The following is a 15714-nucleotide window of genomic DNA, read 5'->3' as shown; positions in this document are numbered from 1 at the left end:
TCGGTTTTGGCACATTTTGGGCAGTACGCCCTGATCAAGCATAGCCAAAACCCAGTTTTACCCCGAGAACGTGCACATGTATTTACTTAAAAGGCTTATATAGCCATCCATATTGTGAACCACAACTCTGGGCAGCTCACAAAACAAAAACCAGACAACTGTAATAAAATCCCTGGCATCCTGGGCCAACACTCTCCCACACTGGCACTGGGGTAGAATGAGGCACTTCACCTCATTCTACCCCAACACATGTGGGAAAAGCCAGCTCTTCGAGTCCTTCTGGAAGACCAGGAAGGTAGGGGCACATAGTTCTATGTAAGTTAGGATGCCTAATTTAGAGTCCATCTTGCAAGCCTACATACTGTTGCATGCATCCCATGAACTAATATATTGAATATACTGACACATACTCAGGGTTTGAATTCTGTGAACTAAATTCATCATGTGAAAGGTTGCAATTTTTATTCTGAATCTAATCAAAGGGAAAGCAGTGTCTGGATATTAATTTAATAAGACATTATTGATTTGTAATCAGCAACAACTCTACTTGTCTGTCTTCAATTGCAGCTTATCCTCATATATCTAATCCTTTCCATCCTGGAGACCATGAAAGATCTTGGAAAAACCCAACCCTGAGCTTGTAGGACAGCTGAGTACCATCAGCTTATTAATAACAATAAACTCCAACCTGTGAATAATCCTTCCCAGTGGCTTCATGTAAGTATTGCATAACATGGGAGAGAAAATGGGATCTTGTTAGACTTCTCTCAAACTTCTGAGCAATGGTCACTCAAGATTATCTTCTGATATCACCCAGAGAGGTAGGAGTTGAACCACAAAGCAATGTCTGCAACTCCCAGCTCCTTCAAGGGTTCTAAAAGTGTACTGTGGTCAATTACATTAAATGTTCCTAAGAAAAATCCAGGATATTTACATGGTTGCACAATCCTTCTTCCTCTCCTGGTACACATTATCCATCAGAGTGGCACAGAGGGCCTTTTATCAACTATGGAAGATATACCAGATGCATATCTACCAGAGGAGAGAAACCCATCATCTGCTAGTACCTCAAAGTTGGATTCTTGCAATATATTCTTTATGAGATAACTCTTGAAAATTGTTCAGAAACTGCGGTTGGCTCATAATGCAGCAGTGCAGGTAGAGATTGGCACATCTCACAGATGCCACTTCACCTGTGATGAGAAACAACTGTATCGGTTGCCAGTAGATTTCCAAGCTCAATTCAAGACACTCAGTTGAAGTGCACAGACTTATATGGCTTAGGCCTGTTGACTGCAGGACCATTTATTCCTGTATATCTCACACCCTCAGGTCTTTGATGGGGCACCTTTTGCAGATCCCTCAATGGATATATTAATTAGGGATTTGCAGCACTTGGGATTTATCTCCAAAAGATACTTCGGCATACACAGGGAATGCAAACATAGCATCTGTCTCAACACCAAAAAGTACATAGATATGCCAAGATTGTGTCATAGCTATGGAAGACAGTCATGCAATCCCAGCAAAAGATGCACTTGCTTTAAAATTTTTAAAATATAGCAGACAGGTGCTTTGCTATGATTATGCTTCCACATAAGTAATACTGATAGTGCTTATTCACATGAGGGGATCAGTATTTGTTTTCTGCTCTTAGAACTGTATCTCTAGAATGAAAATTAGCAAACCAATAGTGGACACATGACGTTGAACAATGATACGTGCTGATGCTGAATACTATACAGTATTTGATAAGCTTTCCATCTGCAATATGAAATTGAGCCTCTTTTCTTCACTCACAGTGTCCCAGGCATGTTTCTTTTATGAAAAGCTCATGAAAATGAAACTGCAAACTGAAATCTAACACACTACAGTCAGGTCACCCAAGAAATTATAGCAATGAGACAGCAGAAAGAGCAGCCTAATTAGGAGGTCAAAAGAAATAAGGCAGTGCTGCTAATGCATACAGTAGGAGCAGACAAGAATGTAATCAAATGGCAAGCCCAAATGACCAAATTGGATCAATGAACAAAAAAAGAGAGAGTCTGTACAAACAATGTTTTCTTTGATCAGTGGAAACAATTACCATGGGCAACTGCAGGGGGGTCAGGGGAATGACAAAACATGCATACTATATTGTCACACAAACGCCACAACTAATACACGTGCATCAGATACCAGGACACAAGTACGTAATCATGGCAATTGTGTGATTGGCAGTATTGAAGCTTGCTGTTGACACTGCTGCCATGATAAATTCTGTTTTGGGCTGAGAGGCTGTAGAATTATTTCAGGATCAGGGATTGGTGCTGTAGGGTCTGTAGACATGGAAAGCATTGGATTTTTTGCAGCACCCGATTTGGGTGAGGAAAAATCATTTTCAAAATGCGTCATTACAGATTTACTTTGAGTTCTTCCATAAAGACATTAAAGCAAATTAGAATACATGATGTTATAATATTTCAATCCTTTGATATTTTAAACTGTCATTAAATAAATCTGGCTAGCTTTTCTTGAGGAACTTTCTTGGGAAAAAAATGAGGAAGATGGGTTAATATGCTGTTGCAATTTTTGGTTGAAACTCTGAGTGTCACTGTTTTCTCACAATACTATGAACTATATATTCCTTCTCTGCTCAGAGAGCAGTGAATACACAAAGCTCAGATGCATGTTCACCACATCTGATTATGCAACCATAATAATTTAGGTAGTTTGTGGATATTTCATAGTACTCATCTCCAAATAACACAATGCATTTCGCAATGCAACAGTCTAGTCTGAAGAAAAATAGCTGCAATGATTCTGATTCGTTTTGTGCTGATCACTCCCTGGAAGAGAATTTCTGCACAAATTCACTATTTAATTCCTGAAGAACTGGAGAAAGGCTCTTTTGTTGGAGATATTGCAAAGGATTTGGGACAGGAAATAAACAAGCTATCAAGTGGCAAAGTCGGGATAATTTCCAGAGGTATGAAGCAATATTTTGTACTTGATTTGAGAAATAGCCATTTGTTTCTTAATAAGTAATTGACAGAGAGCAGATATGCTATCAGATGGATAAATGTATATTACATTTTGAGATTCTTATCATGAATAAGATGGTTTTTAATAATTGAAATAGCAGATATTAATGATAACCCTAGTTTCTCTATTGAAAAACTGGAATTAAAAACTGCTGAAAATGGATATCTCAGGGCACAATTTCTTATAGAAGAAGCTCAGGATCCAGATCTGGGGACTAATTCTCTTCTGAGTTATCAATTGAGTAAGAGTGAACAATTTTCTCTGGATGAACGTATTGGATGAACGTACTGGATAAACATACTGGAGTCAAATTAAAAAAAACTTGCTCTTGAAAAGTTATCAGATTGAGAAGAACAGAAAATACATAAATTTTCTGATTCTGATTGCTGCTGATAAAGGAAAATCAGTCTGGTTTGGTATTATGCACAGCCATATCGTTTCAGATGTAAATGACAATGCCCCTAATTTTAGCAAGATAATCAATATCAAGTTGATATCAAGCTGATGTTGTTGAAAACATCCTAAGGGGATCTGAATTGCTAACACTGAATGCAACTGTCCCTGATAAAGGAATAAATTCAGAGGTAATCTAAACATTTCAGACAAGACTTCCTAGAAATTCTATTTAGAATTTGCCTTCTACAGGGCAAATAACAGACTTCGAAGAATCTAAATTATTGGAAATGGAAGTGCAAGGACAAGATGGGGCCAGATTGCCTACTCAACGACAAAGCAATAATAAGAATCATGGATGCAAATGGCAATGCACTAGAGATCACAATAACAACACTTTTCAACAAGATTGCAGAAGACTCTCCACCAGGAAGTGTAACAGGTGTTATCAATATTCATAACAATGACAGTGGGAATGGAGACATCACATTTCATATCAGCAAGCCTTCCATTTCTATTGAAGAAATCATTTGATAGTTATTACAACTTGGAAATTGTAAGTGTATTTGATAGGGAGAAGTTATCAGCATAGAACATCATAATTCCAGCAAGTGACAAAGGGTTTCCTCCTTTACAACAACTGGATACTTCCCATTAGAAATATTAGATGAAAATGATTATCTGCCCACTTTTAAAACTGCATTTTTCAAGGCTTGTATTGAAGAAAATAATAATGCAGGTTATTTCATTATGAATTGAAGGCATCTGATCCTACATGTAGGGAAAGTGACACAATAATTAATTCTATAATTGAAAGAAAGGCTGAAGAACCCAATTCTATGAAAGCTTACTCAAAAGTAAACTGAAACCTACTGGAATTAATAGAACTTATTCCAAGATAATCATGCCAAAGATTGACATCAGAAAAATCATTCCTTCCTACCTCTGACATTAATTCTGAGACAAAGACCGTCTATGCCCTGAGCTCCTTGGATTATGAGGAGATTCAAGAGATTCAGTTCCAGGTCAAGGCTCAGGATGGAGGGTCCCCACCACTCAGCTCTAACGTCTCGGTGACTCTCTTCATCTTGGACCAGAATGACAATGTCCCAGAGATCTTGTACCCCTCCCCTCCCGCTGATGGCTCAACTGGGATAGAGCTGGCCCCTCACTCCTCTGATGCAGGATACCTGGTCACTAAAATAGTGGCAGTAGATGCAGATTCTGGCCAGAACGCCTGGCTCTCCTATCAGCTGATCAGAGCAACAGAACCGGGGCTCTTCACTGTGGGACTCCACACTGGAGAGAACAGGACTGCTCGGCTGTTTCTGGAGAAAGCAAATCCTGGTGGTTTTGGTGAAGGACAATGGGCAGCCTGCTCTCACTGCCTCAGTCTCTCTCACCGTGGTACTGGCTGACAGCATCCCTGAAACTTTATCTGCATTTCAGTTCCTACAATTTGACCTCACATTATACCTTATGATTATAGCTGTTTCAGTGTCCTGTTTGATTTTTACTATTCTTCTTTCATTATTAGCTCTTAGATTCTACAGGTGGAATTGCATATTTAGTCAAGTTCCAGTGTCATAAATTATGAGGTTTAATGGATTCCAAACTTTTCTTTAACACTTACTGCCATGAAGATTCACTTACTACTGGTTCCGAAAACAGAAGAATTATTCTTCACATTGGAAATTATATAAATACACCCTCACTTCAACTGACTTCTGGTAAATTACATCCTGTATTAACTCTGGAAGATAAAAGTTTAGTTAATGACAGATGTATTCTGAGCAGGTGAGTTCTTTTTCTAAGACGTATGAAGCCTTAAGTGAAAAAAGAAGTTGAATTTGACTAAGTCTGTAAAGTTGATCAGTACCCAGTGTGATTCCAAATTACCGCTGCTTCATTCAAAGGATCAGTAATGTATTTTCAGTAATATGCTACCGAGCAGCTGCTACTATGTACTATCAAAGACAATGGCTTCTCCATATTTTAATTCTTAACTTAATTATGTTCATCTATTCTGTGTAGGGTGGGAGTAATTTATATCAACAATGGACAAGCTGAAAATATAAAAGAATAAGACTTTAAGATTAAGAGGCCATTTTACTGCATTATTTCAGGGTTGCTCTTTGCTCTTGATAAGCAGCAATTTCTGCATTACAGTTGGCATTATCAGATACTACCTATGTGAGTGGTCTTCCTTCAACCCCTCAAGTCTCCTCTTCAGCACTTCCTTGACATTGCAGGTTCCTGTGCTCCCTTGAAGCCTGAGAGGAAACAGGAGGAAGAGCAGCTGACCTAGTGTCCGGATCTTTCTGAATAGTGATGTGCACTGTGCACAATGGGCAAGGTCAAACAATGGGCACCAGTGAGTGAAGCAAGAAAGACCAGTGAAAGCATCATTTCTGAGTCCCTCTGACATGTCCATATTACTTTCTCTGAGGAAAGGTACACCTTCCTGATATAGGCCCATTTTTTTTCTTTCTGGCAGGTTCTGCTTAACAATGATAATAAAAATAAATAAATGGCATCAGTTACAATGTAGTAATGAAGACGAAAATAGTCTTGATTGCATATCTAAATGAGAAGAATTCTTATTTAATATCAGAGATACTCTTCTAAGTAGAAAATGGGCTGAATTTTTTAACAAGACATGATGTGGCAAAACAAGAAAATACAGTTTAAGAATGAATGGGTGCTGGATGACCATGGACTGAATATAAAAGTGATTGGCTGGCACAAAAGAAGTGCATTCAGGTCATATAGAGACCTGAATGCAGTGAGGATCAAATTGCAAAGCAAATATATGAAGGAAGAGTGAACAAGTTGAAAGAAACTGGAAGGCCCAGAATGACATGATTGGAGTTGAGGAGATCTTTAAAAAGAGAAACATGAGAAATTTAAATAAGCGAAGATATATATGAAGCAGCATATGAACACAGTAGAAGCAAGATTAATTTGCCAGAATAAACAGGTATGGAGAGGTACAGTGGATGATGCTAGTATAAACCAGTTGGCTATGTTTTCTTTTATTTTTCTTATCTTCTGACTATAATTTCTTTGGCTATCTATTTCTTTCTCTGTTCTGCAATCTGACCAGTGTTGCTTACCCTGAAAGAGAATACCCTGATAGGTATCTATGCATGTTCATTGGGCAACAATTCTCTAGGAATCTGCCACCTCCCTGGCTTCCCACACTTCAGTGAAATCTCCAAGCAAGCAATCATGAAGGACTTCCTTCCATGGGCATTTTTCATAGTGGAAATGTAGCAGCCAGAAAGACATGTAACAGAAACAATACCAGCATCTTCCACCAGCTCCAGAGATAATGTAAATTCAAAAACACCAGCAAGATAAATTCAACAGAAATAGAGTAAGGTAGAAGAAAGAGTAGCCTCTTTTGCAGAGAAAGAAAATCTTTGAAAAACTGAAAGGCAGGCATTCACATAAAGAAAAAAAATATTTATGTTGGCAAACATGGAAGCAATATTATGGCAGAGATTTTCTACAGTTTTCTACAGAGCCTCTGGGTGTCGCTGTTCACCCATCTGGTAGTGAAATAGTTTCAGAGTTTCAGCCAGCCCAGTTTGGAATTCTCTGATACACACAGGCAAAATATGAGAGATAACATTGAAGGCAACTTGTATGTGGAATTTATCAGATTTATCAGACAATGGGAGAAACACAGAGTCTGCAGAGCTACAAAAAGAAGATCTTCCAATGTCTTATCACAATATTTGTTTGGAAAGCAATTTCTGGGAACATTCATTATGTTATTAGAGAAGAAACACCAAAAGGCTTTTTTGTGGGGAACATTGCAATGGATCTAGGAATAGATGGCAATAATCTTTCAGAATATGGACTACGGATTGCTACCAGGACAGGTACGGTTCAGTATTTTGCTTTGAATTATAACAATGGCTATTTACAAACCTCTGAAAGAATAGACAGAGAAAAAATCTGTGGATGGGCAGAGAACTGTGTTTTAAGTTTTGAGGTTATTATTGAGAGCAAAATAGAGATTTATAGGGTTGAAGTGGAAATTACAGATATAAATGATAATGCTCCTCAGTTCACACCTGGCAAACATGAAATCAAAATCAGTGAATTATCTACTCCTGGATCCCAATTTTCTCTACCTGAAGCTCAAGATCCCAATTTGGGCATAAACTCTATACAGAGATACGAACTCACTAGTAGTACTCATTTTTCTTTGGATGTGCAAATAAAAGCAAATGGTGCCAGGCAGGGTGAGCTTGTGCTGAACAAACATCTGGATCAGGAGGAGCAATCAATTTATGATTTAATTTTTACAGCTAGTGATGGAGGTGAACCGGTGAAGTCTGGAAGTACTATAATCCAAGTCATTGTTCTGGATGCAAATGACAATGCACCAATTTTTAGCCAACCTATCTATGAAATCAGCATCAAGGAGAACATTCTTAAAGGCTTCACAGTTGTTACAGTAAGAGCTGCTGATCTGGATGAAGGACTCTACGGAGAGATAAACTATTCATTCAAAAAAATCACACAAGAAGATTCCAAAATATTTACTTTAAATTCAACATCTGGTACAATAACTGTTATGGGGAATCTTGATTATGAAGAATCATCCTTACACGAATTTGAAGTGAAAGCAGAGGATGGAGGGGGATTAAGTGATTGGTCAAAAATTGTGGTCATTGTAATAGATCTTAATGACAATGCACCTGAAGTAACAATAACCTTTTTCATCAATACTATACCTGAGAATTCACCAAGAGGAACAGTTATTGCCCTCCTTAATGTACAAGATGAAGACTCTGGAGTCAATGGGGAGGTCACATGCTCAATCCCCAATAACTTCCCATTCCAGTTAAAAAAATCTCTCAATAACTTCTACAGGTTGGTGACATACAATGATCTTGATAGGGAACACATACCAGATTATAAAATCAGCATTACAGCTACTGATCGTGGAAATCCACCACTCACTACAATCACTGAAATCTTTCTCCAGATCCTAGATACAAATGACAACCCTCCTCATTTTGCAAAAACAATTTACACATCTAATTTCAGGGAAAATAATCTGAGAGGAGCCTTAATCTTTTCCCTCACAGCAAGTGATCCAGACCAGGAAGAAAATGCCAGAATAACTTACTCCATTGTTGATAACCAAATGAGGGACCCTCCTCTCTCCTCCTACCTCTCCATTAATTCTGAGACAGGGACCGTCTATGCCCTGAGCTCCTTGGATTATGAGGAGATTCAAGAGATTCAGTTCCAGGTCAAGGCTCAGGATGGAGGGTCCCCACCACTCAGCTCTAACGTCTCGGTGACTCTCTTCATCTTGGACCAGAATGACAATGTCCCAGAGATCCTGTACCCCTCCCCTCCCGCTGATGGCTCAACTGGGATAGAGCTGGCCCCTCGCTCCTCTGAGGCAGGATACCTGGTCACTAAAATAGTGGCAGTAGATGCAGATTCTGGCCAGAACACCCCGCTCTCCTATCAGCTGATCAGAGCAACAGAACCGGGGCTCTTCACCATGGGACTCCACACTGGAGAGATCAGGACTGCTCAGCTGTTTCTGGAGAAAGACGCCCTGAAGCAAATCCTGGTGGTTTTGGTGAAGGACAATGGCCAACCGCCTCTCTCTGCCTCAGTCACTCTCACTGTGGTACTGTCTGACAGCATCCCTAACGTATTGACTGAAGTAAACAGCATTTTGGTTTCTGGAGATTCACAATCAGATCTCACATTTTATTTAGTAATTTCAGTGGCTTCAGTCTCCTGTTTGTTCTTTACCTTTCTCTTCCTGTTCTTGGCAGTTAGACTTTTCAGCCGGACACATTCTCAGCTAGGTGGCAGTGGAAGTATTACCTGTGGTGTTCCTGTTATACAGTTTCTGGGGATTGATGGAGTCCAAACATTTCTTCAATCTTATTGTCATGATGTTTCATTGACTTCAGAATCTCAGAAAAATCAGCTTTTTCCAGTTGGAAACTGTGCAAGTATACTGAAACCACAGCAGGCTCCAGCCGAGCCTGATTCTTCGTTAATGCAAAGTGATTCTACTCTTACTAGGGAGGAGACCACAAACTATCCGGTGAGGATGTATATTTCAATATTCTTATTATATTCAGTTCTTTGTTTCTGTTTAAGATACAGAGACACTAAACTATACTTTAACAATAGTTATTGTCTCAGAAAGCATAAACTTCAAAATATAACAGTAAATCACACATTTTACCTACTGATCTTTTTAAAGAAGTATTTTTTTAAAAAATCCCATAGAAGCTGTTGCATTTTATGTGCGATCCTAAACTGTGGTACTGTCAGTAGAATCCAAGCATTATACCAATATTACTCACATGATGTCTTTCTTTGCAAGGATTTTAGAAAAACCTAATTTCACACTTCTAAAGCAAATATTTTGTGTACTATGTCCAATTTATGAAAAAGGATGTGATTCTAATTGTTTATTAGCTGAATTCTAACTATGGAAATGAACAGATAAGACTTCTAAATGAATGGTGTACATTTTTACTGTAGGATGCTTAACAGTCTATAGTGTTTCTGTATTGCCAGGAAGTTCCCTGGAATGCCTTTTTCTCATTCTGCTAAAAATTTAGGCAGCAGCCCAGCAGCTACCCTGAACCTGGTGTGGAGTAGGATGATCTGAGGTAGCATTCATCAAGGTGAGGGAGGGAGGGGCTTATCTTTTCAGACTTCTCCTTGAAGCTCTACCATTGATATGTTGCTCTGGAGCTCAGAACTCCATAATTGTTTTGTTTTGGGTTGGGTTGGTTTGGGTTTTTGGTAGTTTTTGTTACTAGGGGAGCAGGATCAAGTCACGTAATATAGGCTGAAGGGAACGTCTTCTCCATAGATCAGGGGTTCCATTCTGCTCATTTATGAGACCTACTGCTGATTAATAAAAATAAAAAAATCCAAAAATATGGTGACTGTAACCTGAATAATTGTAGTCTACCCTCCATAGTCAAAAGACAAGATTTTCTGTTTCAGAAGCTTGTCTGTGAAACTGATGCAAGGAATCAGGCATTTATCAAGGAAAAAAAATTAATTTCAAAGTATTTATAACTACACTGACATCAGATTTTTATACTTCAGAAACCATCCCATATCCAAAATTTGAATGCATTTTTATAGGGATTTTTGTTTCCAATTAACTTGATGATTTTTGTGAAAGAAAGAAAAAATATCTCTTATACATTCAATTCACTTAAGACCTATTGTATTTGCCTGGCATAAAAGTTATTGATGACTGTGATGATTATGATATTAGAACTGCCATTCAAAGCATGATACTGCAGGGCACTTCCTCCTAGTTTATATTCTAGAGGGAGGGAGAAGTGAGGAATGAGGGATTTGGGAGGTGGGGGGGAAGGATGGGTCTGAGAGAACCTCAGAGCGACTGCTTTATGAATATATATTTAGTGCCAGAGAAGGCAAGGATTGGCAGCTTATAGATATATTTCAATATTAAGGAAGTCTTTTTACAACTCATGTTAAATTACTAATAATGGTTAATTTTATTTCTTGTTTAAATGTTAACATAATGACTGTGCTATTCTATATTTTCCCCATGTTCAAACTAATCCTGTTTTCTCAGATACTGTATATATAAGGTAATAGAGGAAAGAAATAAAAGAATATTCAAACCAAGAAAGAGTTTGATGGCAGCAGCAAAAACTAGCAGTTCCTTTTGAAATATCCTTGGGTTAAATTAAAGAGAATGGATGGCCAAATCTTAATGGAGCAGTTATGTGGCCAACAGCAGAGCTCTCAAGAGGCATTTGTCACAGAATTAGGTCCAAGCAAGTTTACATCATGCTGAATACATCCACATTTCAGACTGACTAAATTAAGAAAAGAAGAATGATGCTAAGGTTGACTTAGATACTTCTTTAATAATAGCAGAGATAGCATGATAGCCCAGATATTAGTGGGAACCACTACTCATATCCATATTAGCCTTTTGAAAGACATGGGTGCTTTTGGTTATGATAACCAAGGGCAGCTTTTTTGGATAAATATCAAATGATTAACAAGTTTTATAGAATAGAATTTCATGCTACAAAATGGATAGGAAATTATTTAGCATCAGAAAATCTTATTAAGAAGACAAGAAGACCAACTGGCAAGGACTAGAAAGAAAAAGTTTAAAGCAAGTGTTTAGGGGGACTGCACAAACATTTATTGGACAGTTACCATCAACATGAAAGTAGAAGTTTTTTGCTATAGCAGTTTATAAATATAAAGGACTCTATAGCTGGAATGTGAGTGAATGTGGCCCAGTTAGTTAGATACCAAAAACCATATAGTAGTTCACCCTGCTTGGGTCATCAGATTATATCATTTTTTTTAAAAACAACAACAAGAAAATCAAGTTTAGGCTCTTTCACAAACTCAGGATCTGGTTCCCCTCAACTGAGTATATTTTACAACCCTTGACATTTCTTGGTTGAATTGAATACTTGACTACCTTTCCCAATCAGCTTATTTGTAAACCCTCTGATCTATGTTTTACCGTTGAAAAAAATAGAAAAGAAATTTATGACATCATTTACCATACAGCCTTCAAAAGACTCATCAGCTGAATGGATACAACTACTGTGGATTCCAGAATCTTTGAGAATGAAGGCAATTTGTGTTACAGATTCTGCCATCAGGTACGTTCTTTAAAAAGCAATATAATACAAGCGTTTTTAAATACAACACAACCAGTTCTTAAGGTAAAGAAGATATTCCAGTAACTTTAAATGAAAACTCTCTGAAAAAAATTGGAAACCTGGTAAAATGTCAACAATTGTCAAACGTATACCACATAGTAGAAGATGCAGTAGAAATCACAGCAGCTGACATATTGGATGCTTTGTTTCCCTTGTAGTTAAATATAAACTAAAAGGAAAGATGCTAATCATACTCTGATCAGTTTGTAGCCAGAAGTTAAAACTTTAGGGAAAGTAATAAAACATTCTCTTTTGTTGATCTTGTGTTGGGTGTCCCTTGTATCTGCTTTCAGAGTCTGTATCAAGGCAGTAAAACTTCAGTGCAACAAAATTCAATTGACTATAGATTTTTTTTAGTGTTTTTGTCATGAAAAATCATGGCTTTGCCCTGATTTTGTGCTTTGGCCATCCATAATGAAAATAGAGTTTAGAAAGGCTTCTTTGCTAGAAGACCTGAAAGAAAAGATTTCTTAGGTTTTGGCATCCATATTAATTAGTAATAGAAAATAATCCAGGTGGTTTCAACAGAAAAATGTCCACTCTATTTATAATTTTCTCAGGTTTTTCATTTTTCATTTTAATTATATTTTAATTAGTATTGCTTTTGATTTCTATCACCTTGTTGCTGCCTGGTTTATACGGGGTCTTTATTTTGTATTTCATTTTATTTTATCATATATGCTTTAACATGAATTGTACTTCAACGTGTTCATTGTACAGTGCCCAGAGAGCTTTGGCTATTAGAAGGTTTAATTTGTTAAATAAATGTAAATATATAAAAACATAACATGATAGTGCTAGGTTGGTCTATGGCCACAATAAAGATTTGATCTGATTTGATTTGATTATGACAGTGACAAACCAAAATGAAATATATATATGGATTTCTTAAGAAATACCAATGAAAGTCAGAAAGAACATGAAATTTAAAAGAAAATTATAAACCAATGAGACAGTTTGTACTGGAACAGCTCCAACAATAGCCAAGCATATATCACTGGGAAAATCTCAGAAACACAACAGCAACAGCACATGCAAAAAAAATCCTTGGGAACAAAGAACTAAAGAGATCTCATACTGAGGATATTTACATTTCTTGACAACATTTATAACAAGGCATTAGACAAAATATATCGTCACAAGACGTAATTTCCTAAATGCTTTTTTAAGAGGCTTGTGTCATACTTATTTATATCAAAAATATTCAGAAGTGTCTAGAGTGATAAAGATTTTGAAAATGAGGAATGTCAACTATATGGAGTAGAAAACAAATCATGCATATGACTATCAGTGAAGAAATACCATACTAGTCAGAAAAATCTGAATCATTAAAATTGTCCATAGTTAGCATTGTAGCAACAGTGTAGCAGCAACAGCAGTGTAGAATATATATATATATATATAGAGAGAGAGAGAGAGAGAGAGAGAAAATAGATTTTATGTATATATATATATATATATGTATATATATATATACACACACACACACACACACACACATATACACATGCACGCACATACAGTAGAAAGAGAGAGGACAAAGAAAGTGAAATTAGCGAAATTCTTCATATGGACTGTGAGTGTCACTGTTGGACAGCAAGGGAGCTGAATGGATGAGTATTGCAGCAATCCATTTCCATAATATTTCAGCTGATCAGCAAGGAGATGCAACAGAAAGCATTATGATAAAAGCTGCTCCAAAAAGGATTATATTTCTGTGATCTTACTGTAAAATATTGGGATATCTGGGGAATCCTATGTGGAAAACAAAAGAGGAAGAAAAGAGGAAACAAAAGATGATGATGGAAGCAAAATACAAAATCATAATACAAGAACCAAATTTGAGGCAAGTACTTTTTCTGTTATTGTGTTCTTTGATCAGAAGGGGGGTATCTGAGCAGGTTCAGTATTCATTTCCAGAGGAAACAGGAAAAAATTCCTTTGTAGGGAACCTTGCTAAAGATTTAGGGTTGGATGTTGGACAGCTGCCAAAACGCAAACTTGCTATCTCTTCAGAAAAACAGTATTTTGTTCTGGATGAGCAAAATGGTGATCTACATGTGAATGACAGAATAGACCGGGAAAAGATTTGTGGAAAATTACCTGCTTGTATCCTAAAACTAGAGGTTGTGGCACATAATCCTTTGAATATTTTCCACATAAAGGTTTTCATCTTAGATATTAATGATAATGCCCCACAGTTCAAAGAAAAAGATATAAGACTTGAAGTGAGTGAGTCTAATTTGCCAGGAGCTCGATTTGCCCTTGGAAATGCTGAAGACAAGGACATTGGAATCAATTCCCTTCAAGATTATCATTTGAGTTCAACCCCATATTTCAACCTAGAAATTCAAGAGAGCAAAGATGGTGGCAAATATGCAGAATTAATTTTGCAAAAGCCACTGGACAGGGAAAAAGAGCACATGCATCACTTGATTCTTACAGCTTCAGATGGGGGACGTCCAATGAAAACCGGGACTCTTAACATAGAAGTTAACATTATTGATACAAATGACAATCCACCAGTCTTCTCCCAGGCAACTTACAAAGCAAGTTTGAAAGAGAATACACCCAGAGGGACTTCCGTGCTTCAAGTTAAAGCATCTGATATCGATGAAGGGTCAAATGCTGCAATCCATTATACAATCAGTAAAATCCAAGATAGCAGTCAGAAGAAATTTAGTTTGGATCCCGCTGATGGAACAATTTCACTTAAGGAAAGTATTGATTTTGAAGACAGAGGAAGCTATGTGATGATAATACAGGCAACTGATGGAGGTGGACTGGTAGCACATTGCAATGTAGAGATTGAGGTTCTTGATGAGAACGACAATGCTCCAGAAGTAATTATTACATCTGTATCCAGCCCCATTCCTGAAGATATTCTACCTGGGGCAGTGATTGCTCTCATCAAAGTCCATGACAGAGATTCTGGACTTAATGGGGAAGTCACCTGTTACCTAAAGGAAATTGTACCCTTCCAGATAGTGTCATCATCAGATAATTACTTCAAGCTCCTCATAGACGGCCCCCTCGACAGAGAAAAAATGCCAGTGTATAACATTACAATTACAGCCACAGACCAAGGCACACCTCCTCTCTCCACAGATAAAACCATCTCAGTACCAATTTCAGATATCAATGATAACCCTCCAGCATTTGAAAAACCTTCCTATGTTGCCTACATTCCTGAGAACAACCCATCCGGAATGTCCGTTTTCCAAGTCAAGGCTTTTGACCCAGATCTGGATCGGAATGCCCAAATCACCTACTCCATTCTTGACAGCAACGTCAAGGACCTGCCTCTCTCCTCCTACGTTTCCATTAACTCTGAGACGGGAACTCTCTATGCTCAACGATCTTTTGACTATGAGCAGTTCAGAGAGTTCCAGCTGCAAGTGCAAGCCCAGGATGGAGGCTCTCCATCTCTCAATAACAGCGTCACGGTCAAAGTGTGTGTATTGGATCAGAATGACAATACTCCCCAGATCCTGTACCCTTCCCAAACAACTCAGGGTTCGTCGTTCTTCGAGATGGTGCCTCACTCAGCTGA

The 15714-nt window shown here is 37.7% G+C and overlaps 1 pseudogene; it reads left to right on the top strand.

The window, feature by feature from the left end:
• The first annotated feature begins 2796 nt into the window (after positions 1 to 2796).
• LOC134494662 (protocadherin gamma-A10-like) lies at positions 2797 to 5007 on the top strand (annotated as a pseudogene).
• Positions 5008 to 15714: the final 10707 nt, after the last annotated feature.

Source organism: Candoia aspera, chromosome 3, assembly GCF_035149785.1.
Source record: "Candoia aspera isolate rCanAsp1 chromosome 3, rCanAsp1.hap2, whole genome shotgun sequence".
Lineage (NCBI taxonomy): Eukaryota > Metazoa > Chordata > Lepidosauria > Squamata > Boidae > Candoia > Candoia aspera.
Note: the sequence above shows the minus strand (reverse complement) of the source record. Positions and strands in the feature narration are given on the sequence as shown.